The sequence below is a fragment of the Peromyscus leucopus genome, chromosome 2, assembly GCF_004664715.2.
Source record: "Peromyscus leucopus breed LL Stock chromosome 2, UCI_PerLeu_2.1, whole genome shotgun sequence".
Classification (NCBI taxonomy): Eukaryota; Metazoa; Chordata; class Mammalia; order Rodentia; family Cricetidae; genus Peromyscus; species Peromyscus leucopus.
Window position 1 is genome coordinate 76,252,786 of NC_051064.1, and position 17,698 is coordinate 76,270,483.

Sequence of the window (17,698 nt, forward strand, 5' to 3'; positions counted from 1 at the left end):
CCCTGCCTATTCCTCTACTTCCTGGCTAATGGCCATTCAGCTTTTTATTAGACCAATCAGGTGCCTTAGGCAATCAAAGCAACACATCTTTATATCCTTAAACAAATCACCATAAACAAATGGAGCATAAACAAATGTGACACCTTTACATAGTTAAAGTAATTTTCCTCAACACTCATACTGATGAGCATGGGCAGAGCACAGATTTTAGTCTTCAAATTCCACTTTCAAAAGAAGGAGAAAGAAGAGAAATGAGGGAAGAGGAGGAGGTGAAGGGGGAAGAAGACAATTGAGAAGAGAAGCAGGGGGAGATAAGGAAGCAGGGAGAATGTTCAAGAAGGACGAGGAGAAGCAGCTAAAAATTTTTTTGTAAATAGTGAAGTTAATTCTGTATTATCAGGAATAGATTCACTGTATGAACTCGGATACTTAGAGATATGAGAGTATCTGAAATGACTCTTGATTATGATGTCATGGGAGAGATTGAAATGTTTCAGATGGACAATTTACTTGGCAAATATGAGACAATTGAATTTCAAGATAATTATTAACTGAAATCTATCAACCTTGTCAAAGTCCATGAGTTCCTGATGATACGTACAACAAAACAAAAACAAAATGAAAAAAAAAAAAAAATTATTTGGTAACATGTATAAGATATAAGATAGACCCAAATATTCATTTTAAAATCTAGCATTTATAAATAAAAATAAATATTTATTCTGACTTTCTCAGTTTGAATGTACCACTAGCTAATAAAACAGTAGATGGAAGGTGAATATCTTTTAAGGCACCACTCAATATAAATAGAAAACAGAAATAATTTGAATTTCAAAGTTTATCAGGTGAGTGTGTGGGTAAACTCAGGTACTGAACTTCAAAATGTGAGAACATCTCAAACCAAAAGCATATTAACATGCAGGATCTCACAGTGACAATACTCAGCAACTCTTAGCGTTTTCCTAGGGACTTCATATGAGGGTGGTGATTAAGGTTCTTAGCTAGTCTAGCTGGCAATTTTAAAATCCCAGGAAGATACTGGTTTGCATATGACCATGAAATCAATGAAAGCTAGACTGCTAGAAACAAATAAGTCTATGAGCTTTTCAACAGATAAGCTACAAGGAAAAGAGGCTCCAAGCTGAGGGTGGTTGTAAATTCAACATTATTTAATAAACATACATTAAAATACAAACAGTATATTCTAAAAAGCTAGTGGCAAAATATTTTTAAACAATTATGAAGGGAGTACCCTAAGAGTATTGGTGGTGGTTAGCTTTGGGTAAAGGGATACATTAGAAATTAGAAGCAGTCAGATATATAGAGAAGCCTCCCAGTGGGTGAGAAAAATCTATATTTATCCCTGCTAGTGGATTCAATGATATTTTCCTAGTCATAACTCATTAACTTTTGCATATTATGATTTTTATCTGTTTTATTTGACAATAAAAATTTGAAATATATTATCCAGCATTTAGAATGAGATCACTTTAAAAGCAAGTGAGGGCAAAGTCAGGGAAGCAGGTTAGAGACCTTTTGTGATCACTGCAGCGTGGTGGCAAAGGCCAGCAGGATTTCTTATCTCTCTTCCAAGAAAGATCAGCTTTGTTCAGAGAGAAGTCAATTGGGCTGCATTTTTCTTACTTATTGAAAAACACTCAAGTCATTAAAAAAGATGTGAAGACTGTTGTACCATTAAAAGCTTAACACCTTCCCACATGATAAGACATCACATCAAACCACTGCAGTGGGTTTTCACATAAAACATCTATTTTTATTTGAATAAGCACACTCAGATTAAAAGTTCTTGAGTAGCTACTCGATTTCCTTTCTTTGCACTGAACACTTGAGAAGTTGTATTAACCAATCTATTATTAATACTTAACATTACTTAAATTTGTTTTCAGTGGAAACATTCTTGTTTACATAGAAGGAAACAACACGTTTAGCACGTTGTTGTCTTCTGGGTATTCCATAGACGCATCTTTGTAGTTCATGTCAAAGGTGTATTTGTGTACAACATGGCTTTGTCTTGCCTACCAAGATTTCTCTTGCTACAGCCTCTGGATAACTTGAATAAGAAGCTGTTATCAAAGTACTTAGTAAGTTGATTTATAATTAAATGTAATAAATAAGTTTAATTATAACCCTCCCAAAAAAATCTACAGATAAACTACATTAGTAATTTACAAATAAAACCTGTATTAATTCTCTCTGGAATTAGGTACATGTAGTTTTCAACTTTTAAAACTTTGAGAATTTCATATATTTACATAGGGAAATTTACTCATTCTCTTTTCTCAACACCCTCTCTCTGACAGAAAAGTATCTTCTGAACATTCTGCTCTTACATTTTTCTACTTTTGTGTGGTACACTGAGATTAATTAAAGTTTCTAGCCAGCGTGTGGGTTGGGAGCTATTTACTGGAAACAAGGGAAACTTACCAAAGCCTTCACCAATGAAGAAAATGACACTCATCCCTCAATAACCATTAACTGCTTACTATAGAAGGCAGAAAGGATTGACATTCCTAGAGAATTTGATAGGGAGATGCGATGACTGTGGTTGAAACTTCATCTTCACCTTGGACCTATATCAATTTTGTTGCCTGATTCTCTTGCTGGTTAGCTTTGTAAGCTGGGAAAGTGCCTCAACACTACTCACTTGTGATTTCCATATTTAAAACTTAATGTGAAAGAGAAATGACTGGGATAACAAAAAATACAGACCTTGTAGTCTATGGCTCCGTGCACTCAAGTCACATAACAAGATCCTCAGAATATCCAACACTCCTCTTTCTTAGTGAAGATTTCATTTATGCTACTTTTGAATCCAGATGCCTTTTCCCTGGGGCCTGAAATCAGATGCATCACATCATGTTAAATGCCTTTGATCTGAATGGTCACTTTTGGCACCAAGATTGGCTTTTGCCAGTATTATCTGTGTGAATGTTGCAGTGATGCCAATGTGGCCTTAGTGGCTTCCATAATAATCCCTTTCCCTGATACAGTCACCTGCTGTCAGGTGCTGCCCATGCCGAAGCTGATTCCTTGTCCCCTCAGTGCTTCATTAAAAGTGCACCAAATTAAATTCGAATGCAAGGAAAACAATTAGTTCTCTCTTTTGTCTCTCCATTCAAATCTAAATTGCAGAGCAGCCAGGTGTCATGTTCGACAAATCTCCATCACTTGATGGCAAGAGGAAGGAATGGAATTGGAGAGGCTCCAGAGTTTTCCCTTGGAGGATTGTTCTCTCTTCCATTCTTTGCAGCTATTCAGCCATGAGGCTTCTATTTGAATACATATTTTTCATCATCTTCCACCATTTTTCCCTTTCTTCTTCCAAGTTAATAACCACTGTCATCCATTTCGTTGCCAAAACCGAATTGTTCCTGGAAACTATAGCAGGTAATCAATGAGATGCCAAACTTTTTATTAATTATTTCTTTTAATTTTATATATTAAAATAATTGCATCTTTTCCCATTTTCCCTTTTCTCCCCCCAAATATTCCCATATACTATTCCTTTCTCTCTTTCAAATTCATGGTCTCTTTTTGCCAGATGGTCAGCCCTGAAAATATATAAATACATATATATATATGTATAAAATTTATAAAATATATAAATACAGACTGAGCAGGCTGTATTTATGAAATGTCACACCTTGTAGTCTCACTATAATTCACATGACATCAGGATCAAACTCAGACACTAGTTTTTCCTGGTAATGTCATTATACATGTGAATTAAAAGAAAGCAATAATTTTGTGATACTGTTTATCCAAACACAGAGATAACTACTGTTCTATATAGAAACATCTATAGCAACTGATTGATCTTGTGTGGATTATCAAGTCATGAGAATCTAAAAATCACTGGACACAGGTATTTGGATATGTCTGTGAGGGAGTTTCTAGACTGGGTTATTTGAGGTGGGACAATCCACAGAAAATGTAGATAGTTCCATTCTGTGAATCAGAGGCCTGGACCTAACTAAAAAATAAATAAAAAGCAAAGCAAGTTGGCACTCCCACCAACACGCTCTACTTCCCATCTGGACACAAGGAGACAACCAGCCTCAGGTTCCTCCTGCTATGCTTCTCCATTACGCCTCTGAACTATAAATAAAATTACCACCTCCCTCCCTTAAGTCTCTTTGTGGCAGGGAATTAATCACAGTGTCAAGAAAACTAGCAAATAAAAACCTATGACCTTATGTAATTTCTGTAATGAAGGACTTGTTTTATGTGCAGGGGGAAAAGTACTCTCTTTCCTCTCTTCGATTGGAACTTCTAACCCAACTCAGACTTTTCTGTTCCCTGTAGCTAAAATATGGTTGTGTCCCATATAAATCTTAAAACAATGGTTAGTAACCCAAAATTAAATCAACACATATAAACAACACATTTCTTAAAGGAAGATTTAAGGAATGATAGATTTAAGAGATAATGAAAATGAAAAGGGTGAAAAAGCTTGAGAATGTTCTGTTTGGAGTCCAAATTCAGTTTCTGCAGTTTTGAAGCCTTGCAAAATTTGTCATGTTGTATATCTCCTCTGTGGCTCAGTTTCTTCGTTTATGTGTGCTCAAAATTATGATGATATAATACCATAGCATGTGAGTGTTGAGGAATTTGAGATGATTTCTGTAAAAACCTAGCATTGTGTCTTGTGTATATGGCCAGCCTTACTGCTAATGCAAGGCTGCATAAAGTCATCAGAACCAGAAATTCATGCTGAACTGTTGTTTGCAAACTATACTTGGTAGGAGCAATCTGTTGAAAAATGTGGAAAGGTAAAATTTTCAGTTTGTGTGTTGATCATGTAACTCTATAGTCTAATTCTATTACTACCTGCTTACATAATTTGGTGAGAGGCTCACAGAACTGTTAGAAAAATGAAAGTTCTCTTAGCAATATTTAATTCAAGGTAAATACATATCATAAAAGTCCTCATTTCCTATCATATCACCAAGCAGTTTCTGTTACATGGCTCTATGTCTCTTTCTGCTGATTTGGGATGTATTTCCAGAGACCTTTTCAGATATAATGTAGGTAAAGGCTTTATTATAGCCTCTAGATTACAAAATCTCCACTCTACAGTAAATAGCACTCCCCAACTTATTTTGAAAGTTTTCAGGATTCCTTGGTCTGACATTATCATTGACAGCACTCAGCAATGCACACCTGCTTTGGCTTGTATGACAGATAGCCATGACAGACACACAGACATACCAAATCTAAATCCAGAGAGTGATAAGGAAGCCTTGACATTTTTAGTACAAATTCAAATACTAGGGCTTCTGTCTACTATTTTGAGCCCATTTGAAGGCTCAAAAGGCTCAAAATAATACTAAACAAGTCTGTAGCAATTACAACATAATCACTCCCATTGTAAAACAATGTTTCACAGTGTCTACAAAAAACAGCCACAGCTATTACTCCATTTTTCTGTTTACCCATTGGCACTTCTATGCTATTTATAGAGAAGTATTGTGAACCTAAGTACTGAAGTGTTTCAGTAACAGCCCAGTCTTTTCTTGCTGTTCTACTATTCCCTGCATCTCCTTCTTCTTATGGGTAGCAAAAGGTCAGTGCTGAACAAGTCCCTCAGCTCAGTACTTGAAGCGCAGAACACCTCCATGAATCATTGTAGTTGAAGCCAAAAAGAGTTAGGCATCAACCTAAGGTGAATCTACTGGAATGGATACTCAAAAGACTACTGTATGGCTGGGTACATTTACTATAGAAACATGAAGTTCCTGTCATACAACATAAAGCTAAGATTAGCTGGTTCAGATTCTTTTCCAGAGACCCATACTTTGAAAAGCGTGTTTGTTACCTAGAAGAAAAGAAAAATTATTGCAAGGAAAAAATGAACAGAAAAACAAAAAGTACCTATAGCTATGTAAATTTGAGGATTCATCCTTTCTTTAAAATTTCTACCAGAAACAGCCAAGCAAACGCTTAGATTAGAGGCACATATCAGATCAGAAGGATATTCTTGAGTGACATGTGGTAGTGCATATTTCTGGGTTGGCATTTGAGAAGCTGAGGAATAAGATTTTCAAATTCCTGTCAGGCTGGTTTACATAACAGAGACAGGTAAAACAAAAAAAAAAAAAAAAAAAAAAAAAAAAAAGAAAAAAATGAGAGAAGGAAAAAATAGAGGAAGAGGAGGACAAGGAGGATGGGAAAAGGACAAGGAGAAGGAGGAAGATAAGGAGGGGGAGGAGGGAAGGAAGAGTTGATGAGAAGAAGGAGGAAGAGGGAGGTGAGTAGGGCAAGAGGAGAAAGAGGCAGACTGAGGAGATAGGAGGAAGAGGAAGAGTGAAGAGGAGGAGGAAAAGGGATCATTTTTGAGAAAGGACCCAGAAGGAAGAAGAGTGAATAATACCAGTAAAGGTGAAAAAAACAAAACAAACAAACAAAAAACCTCAGTGGAAGCTGTAACATGATTGCAGGACAATTCTAGGGTCTGGCTTCTGTCTTAATTTCTGCTTTTTCTTTTAAATCTTTTGCAAGTATTAGCTTTGCTGCTCTTCATTTGATTTGAGAGTCTCTTGTTTTTGTCTCCCAAGCTATGTGATTACAGACATGCTTCTGTTATACCCTGCCTTTCAACTTAACTATAACACTTTTCCTTCTACCTCAGAAGGACATCCCACAGTCCAGGATCTCATGCACAACAATTAGAGGTTTTAGACTTTCAGCTGTACCATTCATTCTTCAGTAAGGTAGTTTGATGATCCTATAAGGTATTAACATAGTATTGAATATTGGGAAGCATGTTACTAGTGACGGTACCCAGGAAGTTGGGCTTCTGGCAAAAACTTCTATTTTACATTTTTTTTTTTTCCGAGACAGGGTTTCTCTGTGTAGCTTTGTGCCTTTCCTGGAACTCACTTGGTAGCCCAGGCTGGCCTTGAACTCACAGAGATCCGCCCTGCTCTGCCTCCAAAGTGCTGGGATTAAAGGTGTGTGCCACCTCCGCCCGGCTATTTTACATTTTATAACACAAGATGAACAAAGAATATTTATGTTGTTTATTTCATTCAGGCCTGCCTGACCAGTGGAAAGGGCCTCACAGCTCTGGAGTTGAGTGACATGATCCTTTAATTGTTGAACTTTTTCTTTATACATGACTTAGAATTCCAGAGTCTCTTTAAGTATATATGCTTATCAGTTACTTGTTGTCTGATAGTTACCATCCATGGATGGCATTTCTATTTTTCTCCTCCAACTCTTGCTTTTTTATCTGTCTATTACTTATTAACTTTTATTTGTTATGATTTTCTTCTTCAACAACTCAAAATCACCTGGCCTTATTGGCTGATTAGCTGTAACTGTAATCACTGGTTCTGTACAGTACATCACATACTAGATTATTCAAGTAATTTAAATCAGAAAATGAGAGCATCAGTCTTGCAAATAACACACACACACACACACACACACACACACACACACACACACATCTGACCTCACACTTTTATGACTTTCCCATCTACATTTTTGTGTCTAATTTCTTAACAAATTCTTTGAATTTGATTATCTACCTAAATATTCTCAACATAGTCTATACAGGAATCTTAAAATTGCTGATGAATTTCAATTTTGTTCTCAGTTTCCGTACTTTCCCATTGTACTTTCAGTTGTAGGTATAGGAACTTAACACTGCCTATCTTATTCTTGTAGTCCCTATAAATAATACATAAAAGATTAAAGTGACCTACGTGTTACAATATTAAGACGTTTTTGCCATGTCTTTGTGACTGTGACGTTATGAAGAAAAATTTTTCATACAATGTTGGTGGTCTTTTTGTCTCAGCCACTTTACTATGGTGAGAATTCTGACTTCTCATAGCTTTCAAAAGTTGGACAAGGCTAAAATTATCTTCATAAGGTGTCTTTTAGAAATTCCTATGTGTTGAACATAAACATATCTGTTAATAATTATGCTTGCCTAAAATCAATGACTCAAATAAAAGAATGAGTAAAGGAGACTGACAAAAGTAAGGAATTCACTTCATATAAAACTAAGAAATGACAAGGGTATGACAATATAATAATCTTTAAAACATAGACTGGAGATTCACATAAAATTGTATTTAGTGTTCAGGAGTCTAATCATTGTATTCTGATCAATAGTTTTAGTTATTTTAATTAATAGTTTAATTCTAGAGCTACCCTTGGAAAACCCACTTCCTGAAGACTCCATCGCCACTAAATTCTGAGCTCCCTACCTCTATCATGAGCACTGGACCTCTGCCTTTTTTCAAACTATGAGCTATTTGTTCTAAAATTTACATTTTTTTGTCTATCGGCCCCAGAGTCATTCTTCTTCCCTCCATATCTCTGATTTTATTCATCTAAATCATGTTACTGTTCATTTGTGCATATTACACTGCCTTGTATCCTTTTGAATTTATCTATCAATTTCTAGTTTGATTCTCCCAAGGCAGGCTCCCTACTGAGTAACTTCTGCTCACAGTTATGTTCATGTGCCTCCCCTAAGGAACTAAGAATAGATAATACATATGAAAGATGTATTTTGTGTTGGAAGCAGAAGAAGATAGAGGTTGCAGACTGCAATACTGATCCAACACTTGTGTAAGCAGAAAGGGAAGAATGGAAGCCTGGAATAGGAGTGCCAGACTATTGAAAATCTGGAAAAGACCTGGGAAACCAATGCAGAGAAGTTGAGGTAAAGCCAACCACTCTTTTATCTGCTTATTTCACTAGGGGACCCTCTAAATGCCCCATCACAACAACTCATTACCTGTCAACAGCTGGTGGAAGCATGGTCTGATGGATATATGGAATCTATATTTGGGACATAAGTTATATCCTTGGGGACATCAGTATCCTATGGAAGGAGAAAGAAAACTTGAATTTTCCTAACTTAACTCCAGGTCACTGAATAAACAATATGACATTATACATGGTTATGGGACATATTTTTGAACCAAGTTATTTTGCATGACTTTTCCCATGTGGCATTCAAACTTGCTCAGACTTCTTTAAACATTAATTTAAATGTCAAATCTCTGGGTGGTCTTCTGTGAGTGCACTCAGTTCAATATAATATTAACCTGATTTACTTTTCTCAAAGCCTGAATTGCTTTTTGACATTATCTCACACATTGAAGTACTTGTCTTTTTCACTTCATTGGACTAGACATCACATCTGATCTGTTCTTCATGTTTATAACAGCACTGACATAGTATCCAAAAGCAGTAACTCCCAGGAGTATAGAGCACAGAAACACTTGCTGTTATCAAAGCTTTGTTTCTCTTTTAATTGCATCACTAATGGTGAAATGTACTTTCTAATATCATTGAAGATAGTGTATTTGTTTTTGATATTTATCTGGAACCCATCATTCACTGGAACTAGATCAGTATTGCATCACTTTTTCTCACATGTCTGAGCTACTCAAAAGTCAAAGTTACATATTTCACTGCTCAAAAAAGTACATCTCATTCAATTGATGACTATTGGTCAATCGAGAGAATGATAGAAAGAACTCCACAGTAAACAGTTCCCTCCATAAGTGCTTTCTCTTGAATATATAATGACTTGTGGGCTAGAGCAAGATACCATGTGCATTTGAATGTTCACACACCTTGAAAGAAACTCTGCAGGAGTATGTGGGAGATGGGCCTGAGCACAGGCAGGCATAAGGACTACTGTGAGCAAAGTCTACAAGATGGCTTTTCTCTTTGCAGGAGGTATATCCATTTGGTGATCAAATAGGAACAACAGTGCCAGGTTTGGAGAGGAAACCTGGTGTTCACTTTGTATTGGAGACAGGCCCTGCGGCTGCTGTCTAATCCTGGAGCCAGGAAAGGGGCTCCTTATTCTAGTGCCCTTTCTTGTGAGAGTGACACCTTTGTTCAATGATCAAAAACACATTTCCCTGGCCTGAGCTGCAGTGGTACCTTCTCCACACTCCCCTGAAGGAAGTGTCCTCCCTCCTCCTTAGGCTGATGCTGTTTCCTGGCATAGAAAGAACAGTTGAGATTCATTGTTGAGAATAAATCTTGTCTTAAGGTGGGTTTTGTAGTTTCCAGTATCAGCTTGAACAAATGTTGGAATTTATTTCTGAAAAGAAAGAAAATGGTCTGTTGGCTTTACGGTGGCAGAAAGAAACACAGTAAGGTAAGAACATGAATTATGTGCTTGAAAAGTCTGAGTAAATATTTCATTACCACTATTTCCTAACTGGGCAGCTTTGGACATATTATGTAACATCTCTGTGAATCAATTACCATAATAATTAAGACTATCAAATGAGATCTTCCTGGAATACAAACATTATATTGTGTGTTTTAAATACACAGTTTCTGTTCCATAGTATGCTCAGAACATCAATTCCTGTACTGTGCAGACTGGATTTACCAAACTACTATGTTTACCTTATATTGAGTCTTGCACAATGACATCTGCTCACCCAAATTCTTGTTGAAACTTAATGGCCTTTGGATAGTGAATAAGTTAAGAGAGATCCAACCTAATGGGTGGACTTAAAGCAGAAAAGAACAAGGTCTTGCCTTTACCTTAACCTATCAGGTGAAGATAGTGTATGTTAATCCCAAGGATACAACAACAGTGTGCAATCTTGAGGTAGAGACTTGACTCTTAACAGCAACTTTTTTGGACTCAAGATCTCCAGAATTGTGAGAAATGAATATTTGTTCTCCACGAAGTATGCTATCTCAGTTAATATCACAGTAGCACAAATGGATAAAATGCCTGGTAAAATGGATGTAGCATTCATGATATAGGATGATCTTATTCCTTCTGACTCCTCTGGAAGATTTTAACACTGGACAAGATTTATGTTTTTTATCTTATTTGCCCTAGTGCTTATAGAGTCAGTTATGAAGCAAAGAAGCCAGTCAATCTCTTTTTCAAAGGACTGGCAAACTTCTGCTCCCAGGTAGGTGAATCAATTAGGAAGTATTGAGTGCAGAAAGTTAATTTGCATCTAAAGCATTTTACTATACAAACAAGTTAAATAAAAAATCAAGGGTAAGGCAATTGACTTCAACCCAATGTGGCTGAAGCTAAAGGGAGAGGGACCACTCCTAGTCGATCTTGTGGAGTCTTTTGTTACACTGCCTTAAAGAAAGAGCAGAAATCATGTTGGAGAGCAGCTAGTGCTTCTGGCATGTGACAGCCAACCAGTGTGATTAGTGATCATTAGCTTGAAGAATTAAGAGCATAAGGTTTATTGCTCTTTTGAAGAAACATAAGGACTTTTGTCAATATGAGAGTTTGGGCCAGTGGATTTATAGGAAAACATATGTTTCCATAAAGTACATTTTTTTCCCTCTTCATATACTCTTATTCCCTAGTGATGAGTATTAGTGTCTTAAATGACAACCCTCAGTGTAATCTGCATCCAGCCACAGGGTAATATTTAAAGGGTTGTTGGCATTTCAATCACTATTTTCTCCTTTCAATCTTCACTCCTTTGTCTACGTGTTTGTTAACTCTTGTCTAGAAAATCCTGTTGAGTCATTCTTTCCACAGTTCTCCTCTCATCTCTACTTCAGTCTACAGAGGAAACTGAGCAGTCAACCAAATACATCTATAGTTTCCTATTTACTAGCTCTAGGAAAATTATTTAGTCTATTCATATGTAAAATTTGGTAAAGAGCTATAGAGTCATCAATGACCTGTTTATAATAAAACATATAGTTGTTTTATTATATGAATCCTGATACTTAACAAACACTCACAACATGTAAAGTGATGAGAAGATGCCATAAAAGTTTATTGGAAAATGAATTGTATCCTAATTTTTAACTATCCTCTTGAGACTCAATTTATTCCCAAACAGAAAATATTTCTGATTAATCAGGGCATCAACACAAGTCTGTACATTGCAGTGGATAGGAAAGCAAGTCTATCTATCATCATTAGTGAAAGATCTATGAAGTATCATGTGTCTTATTAAACATCATGGAGAGAAGGATTTGTTGTAGATTGTCCAACATGTAGAAACATATCAATCAATAAATGCCTACTATATGAAAAATTGATGAATATACCCCAGAATAATTTATATTAAGAAACTATTATATATATATAATGGAAAGGGACAAGAAAAAGGTCCTTCCTGGATCAATGTGGGAGCACTGGGGAGCTACTGAGAGTATTAGAGCAGGAAGGGTGTAAGAACTGGGCAAGTAAAACAATGCCCACCCATCTAGGTCAGAGAGGGACAGAGTACAATGGCTTAAGAGCTTAGAACAAATCACCCAATTCTCTTTTCTGAATTGTTCATCTTCTGTGGGGCATGATGAATGCTGACTTTAGACTCCTTCCTTTGGTTCTGCCAGCAGTTCTGTAGCTTAATCTTTTTCCAATCTCAGCTGTTGCCTAATAATCGGTTCCAGGCACAGAAATTTCATTAACTCCTCAATGATGTCCACAGGCTTTGACCGTGGATTTCATCTGTTAAGCTGCTTTTATTTCAGCTGCTATACAAATTGCCCTCTGTCTGAGAAAGAAACAAAGAGGAGGGGGAGAAGGACAGGTAGAGATAGGGGAAAATTCTGTGAAGCCCTTCCATATTTCTCAAACAACTTTTCTTTCCTTAGTGAAAATAGATTTCCAGAGGAGAAATTGAATTCTAAAAGCAATGACTCGGTATTGGAGTAACTCCCAATTTTCTCACTGGTAGCCTAAAAGAGAGTCCTTGTCCATGGCCAGCATGTTAGGTTATTGTATTATTTTCTTCCCCAAACTGCATTATACTTTATGGAAAAGGAATTGTACCCCATGTGAGAAATGTGGTAAGTGAACACTGATGTCTTTAAAGTCTGAAAACTGAGGATGCTTAGAAAAAAAATAGTCACGCTAAACACCTGCTTCTTAGATCCACTGTGGTACTATGTGTAGCCTTTGCAGGATGTTGAGACCTCTCAGACAGAGCTCACTTCTTATAATTCTTATCATCATTCCTCTGGAAAGTTTCTTCTAACTAAAAGAGTGGATTGCAACTTCTCTTGTGTTTCCAAGCCATACCAAGCCATAGTCTTTTATGCTTCAGGAAAATCCATCAGATATCCCATTGAAAATGTGCTTTTTCTTTATTTTTGAGTTCTGTGATTTTGCAAATGACAAAATCATGCTGCATTGTCAGTAACTGCATATACCTGCATTAATGAGAGATATCTTATGTGTGTGTTTGAGAATAATTTCAGAGAGATTAGCTGAAAGGAGTTTATCCAGTCAAAATGTGCATGACACCAGCCCAAAGGCTGGAGTCAAATAAAAAGTGAAAAAAAGGAAGCCAAATAAGTTCCAGTATTCTTTTTCTCTTTGCTTTTTCTTTTTCTCTGCTATCCTGAGAAGAAAAGAAGCTCCTCTTGATTTCTGAAAACTATTTATGCTACCATGACTTTTCTGCCTCATTAGATGGACTGTACCCTAAAACCATGAACCAAATGAGCCCTGCCTCCATTAAGTTGTTTCTGGTAAGGTTTAAAGTTGCATGAACAATAGAAGTAGCTAATGCAATCATGCTTTATAGTTTGCACAGAATTAGCCAATTTGGATTTCTTCAAATCCTCTAGAATTATGACTATTCTCAATTTTTCTATTATTTCATGTTTTCTAATGTGGCTTAAGATAGTATCAACCAACTCTGACCAAGCTATCCTCCTGCCTCAATTTCCCATGTATCTGGAACTACAACCATACATGTCACTTGCTTTTTAATTTCTTTTCCTCTGAAACATGTCCAACACATTATTTTCTCACCATTTCCTTTTTTAGGTACAAAGATTGGCACTTTTAATTTATAAATAGGTTCTTTGAGACTGACAACACATCATATCCAACTCATGAGTTACCCATGATACATTCATAATTCAAGGTCCATGATATATCCTTTCCTTGAGAATGTCTATAGCTTACCCCAACCCCAATATTCTGAGTAATATATTGGTATACTTGATTTTCCTAATTGTTAATCATTTTCCCCAGAAGATCAGTCTTTATCACAATCCAAATAATATATTTTCCTCAAGGCCAAGATATCCAATTGGCAGATATCTACCAAATTGTCCAGTCCCCAATTCCTAAGATTTGAGATGTTATCAATTTTGGTCTTCCCTTTATACACTGATAAAAGTCAGTAAAATGGTGGATTCTCCATACCTAGAGTCAGTAAGATCCTATCTTTTCTATTAACTTTCATTAAGAAAGCATGTTATCTCATCAATCATCCACATCTCCTTATAGGCTTGTTAGAGTACTTAAATTGCATAGGCTATGTAAATATACATAAATATTTTCTCTACTATATAACTATTAGGAGAGATATTAGCCAGTCCCATAATAGGGTTATCACTTGAACCTGAATTCATCTTCTTTTTCACTCCTATAAACAATTTGGTAAGTGGTACCATATTCCCATCATAGACCATAGGGGATGCTCAAAATGTACTCAAACTACCAACCTCCAATTCCTCTTAGTAGTTTATTTATAATCATATTTGACAGATTTAAACTCTCCTATTGATTTTATCTGTTGAAGCCCAAGAAACTTGCAATATGAGAAGTACTCAGTTTATGCTGAATATCACTGAGATTTGGGACTCTGGGCTTGTTCCAGTACTATATAGTACATCTGAATGTTATAAAACAAGTCATTCCTTCCATGCATTTGCTGATAATGTTTCCAGTTATTGTCTGGACTCTAAGAATCTACTTTTGTCTTCATTTTACGTTTAGTCTAATTAATGAGCATTTCCCAAACTCAACAAAAGCAGTTTTGATGCCTACACACAGTAGTGAGTATTCAATTCTGGGCCACAATTTCTTCTGTTTCTGTTCACCAGGAAGGATGTGTGTGGATTTCAGGGTAAATGTTATACCTTTCATTGTTAGCTCCACAAAAACCTAAAAGTACCTGAAAGGAGGTAATCTCAATAAGAAACTGGCTCTGTCATATTGTCCAGTGAGCATGTGCATAGGGGCTTTTATTTGATTGCTAATTGATGCAGGAGGGCCCAGCCTACTGTTGGCAGTAACATCCCTGGGCAGATGTCCCTGAGTTGTTTATATAAGAAAGATGAGCAGGCACATACCTATGGAAGCAACCTAATGAGTTGTCTTCCTCCATGGTCTCTACTTCAGTTCCTGCCTCCAGGTTCCTACTTTAAGCATCTGGCTAGGAATCCCTGGATAATGATTTATAGCCTGTGAGCAATTAAATATTTTCTTCCACAAGTTGTTTTTGGTCAATATTCTACCCAAGGAATAGGCAAGCAAACTTCGCCATCGTATGTGTTGACCTCTTTCCTTATTATCTGTGAAGGTACTTCATCATTTTCCCACTTCTCTTAAGTAGCATTATTTATATTTGTTTTGAACAACTGTCTGTGTTCTTTTGCTTCTCATAACATTTAGGTGGAACTTTCCATTTGTGTCTGAGACACCTAAACCCTTCATATTAATCAAACCTTGACATCTCACTGTCCTATAGCCAATGATTTAATGATGGCCATTGATCTATTCTAGTAGAAGAGAAACACAGGGGCACTCAGAATAAGGAAGAGGCTCACTTCAGTAAACTTATTTTTGTTCAATTTCCTGGAGAGTATGCTATAATTTTGTTCATGGCTCATGCTCTTCCTCGTAGATTGAATCTCACTGATCATCTTAATTAAACCAGTTGTTAAAAAGTCATTTGGATTCATTATTTTTCATCTTCAGTGTGGTTATATTATTTGTTTGAAATATAATAAAGTCATTTATCCCCTTGATATTATAGCTTATATTCCACCTTTGTTCATTTTTATTTTGTTAAAAATAAATTAATGTACTTTAATCCAAGCACTCAGGAGGCAGAGGTAGGCGGATCTCTGTGAATTTCGAGTCCAACCTGGTCTCCAACACGAATTCCAGGAAAGGCGCAAAGCTACACAGAGAAATCCTGTCTCGAAAAACCAAAAATAAATAATAATAATAATAATAATAATAATAATAATAATAAAGTAAATAAGATGTGCTAGCAAGAGTTAAATTGTATCAAGAGCTATCCATAAGGAAATATATGAACCCATACCTGTTGTTCACCAAATTCCTACTCATTTATTTGCCATTGTATGGATCTGAATTTTACATGAGTATGTATTTTTCTTTCTTTTTCTGTATCAACAGTTTTATTTCCCTTGTTCATTGTCCAGTTGTGTTGTATGCAAGTTTGGCAGTCTCTAACATGTGTAGACATGGCTATTATTGTACAGAATCTGGCTCTTCTGTCACTGTCATTTCTTCTCCTCTGTGGCCCCTTTGCAGGTCGAGAATTTTTTCTTATTGGTGGTGTAATAATGGAAGAAGGGTGTCAGTCTTCTTCTGTATTAGCTTAGGAATAACTGAAGAACAAGTCATGCTTCCTTCCTAGGAGAATAACTGTTTTGGAGAGAAAACTTATGGGCAGGCCAATTGGTATGTAAAAGGAGCTCATTTATCAACAATGTGGGGACGTTATAGAATCATGAAGGCTGGAGTGTGTTGGTAAGTTTTGTTCAGTGTCCTCTCTGTGGTACTCTAGGAAAGGAAACTCAGAAAAGCAATGCTCAGTTCAGTGTTCAGAGTTTAATCATAGTTTAAACTGGGATGTACTTATAAACAACCTGTCATGCCTCAAATCTTGCAGAAATGTGTTTGTTATGCTACTCCTTCTTTGGAGAAATAAAGTTAAACACATCGTGTATAAATCAGTGTGGAACAATGGTAGGGGCTGGGTCTGCTAATAGAAACAGTAAAGTATCTGGTGAATTTAATAAAGTCAGGTGATATGTGGACTGACTCATGAGAAAGGTGACCGCCACTTACCCATACCCATGGGTGACATTGAAAACTCTGGGCATCCAAAAGTGTGCATCTGGAGTTTTATTTTGTGTCAGTTTTATTGGATTATAATTTACAAGCAGTAAAGGACACCACTAATGGTGTGCAACTTGATAATTCTTTAAAAAAAAAAAAACTGATGTTGCTATCAGCACAGTCATCATAATCAAGGCAAGAAATATTTTCCTCACTTTAGAAGTTTCTGTTTTGCCCTTTCTTGTCAATCACCCTATCCTCCATCCCCCATGGCACCATGCAGCCACTGGTTTACTTTGTGTCACTATAGATTATTTGTCTTTTTCGTTTGAATTTCTAAGTACCTGTCAAGCAGTTTTCTAAGGATATTGTGCCATTTTACATTCTCATCAGCATGTATGAAACTTCTAATTGCTTCACAAATTCATCAATACTTGTTACTGTCATTTTTTAACTTAACCATGCTAGTGAATGCATGTTTTGTGTATTTAATTCTAGTATTTCTATAAATTAAATCAAATATCCTAGATTAGTTAAAAAAAAATCGATCAAGCCTCTGCAGATTCTCAAACCAACTTTCCCCTCATTATAGTGTGTCTACACCATTTTCTTTCTCCTCGTCAGTCAGGGTTATGACTCTGTTGAAGTTTACCCATAAAGCATAGCAGAAGTGTCCTATGGACTTTGAAGTTAAAGATTAGGATTACTGAGAACTCATAATTTCTTCCTCTACATTATATTTTTAGGAGCACAGCTCTCACATGACCATATCCTGCAGAACTGAGACAATTTGGTTGACAACCCTAGTTCAGCTCTCACAGTGTTAGCAGGAAGCACCAAGTAAGT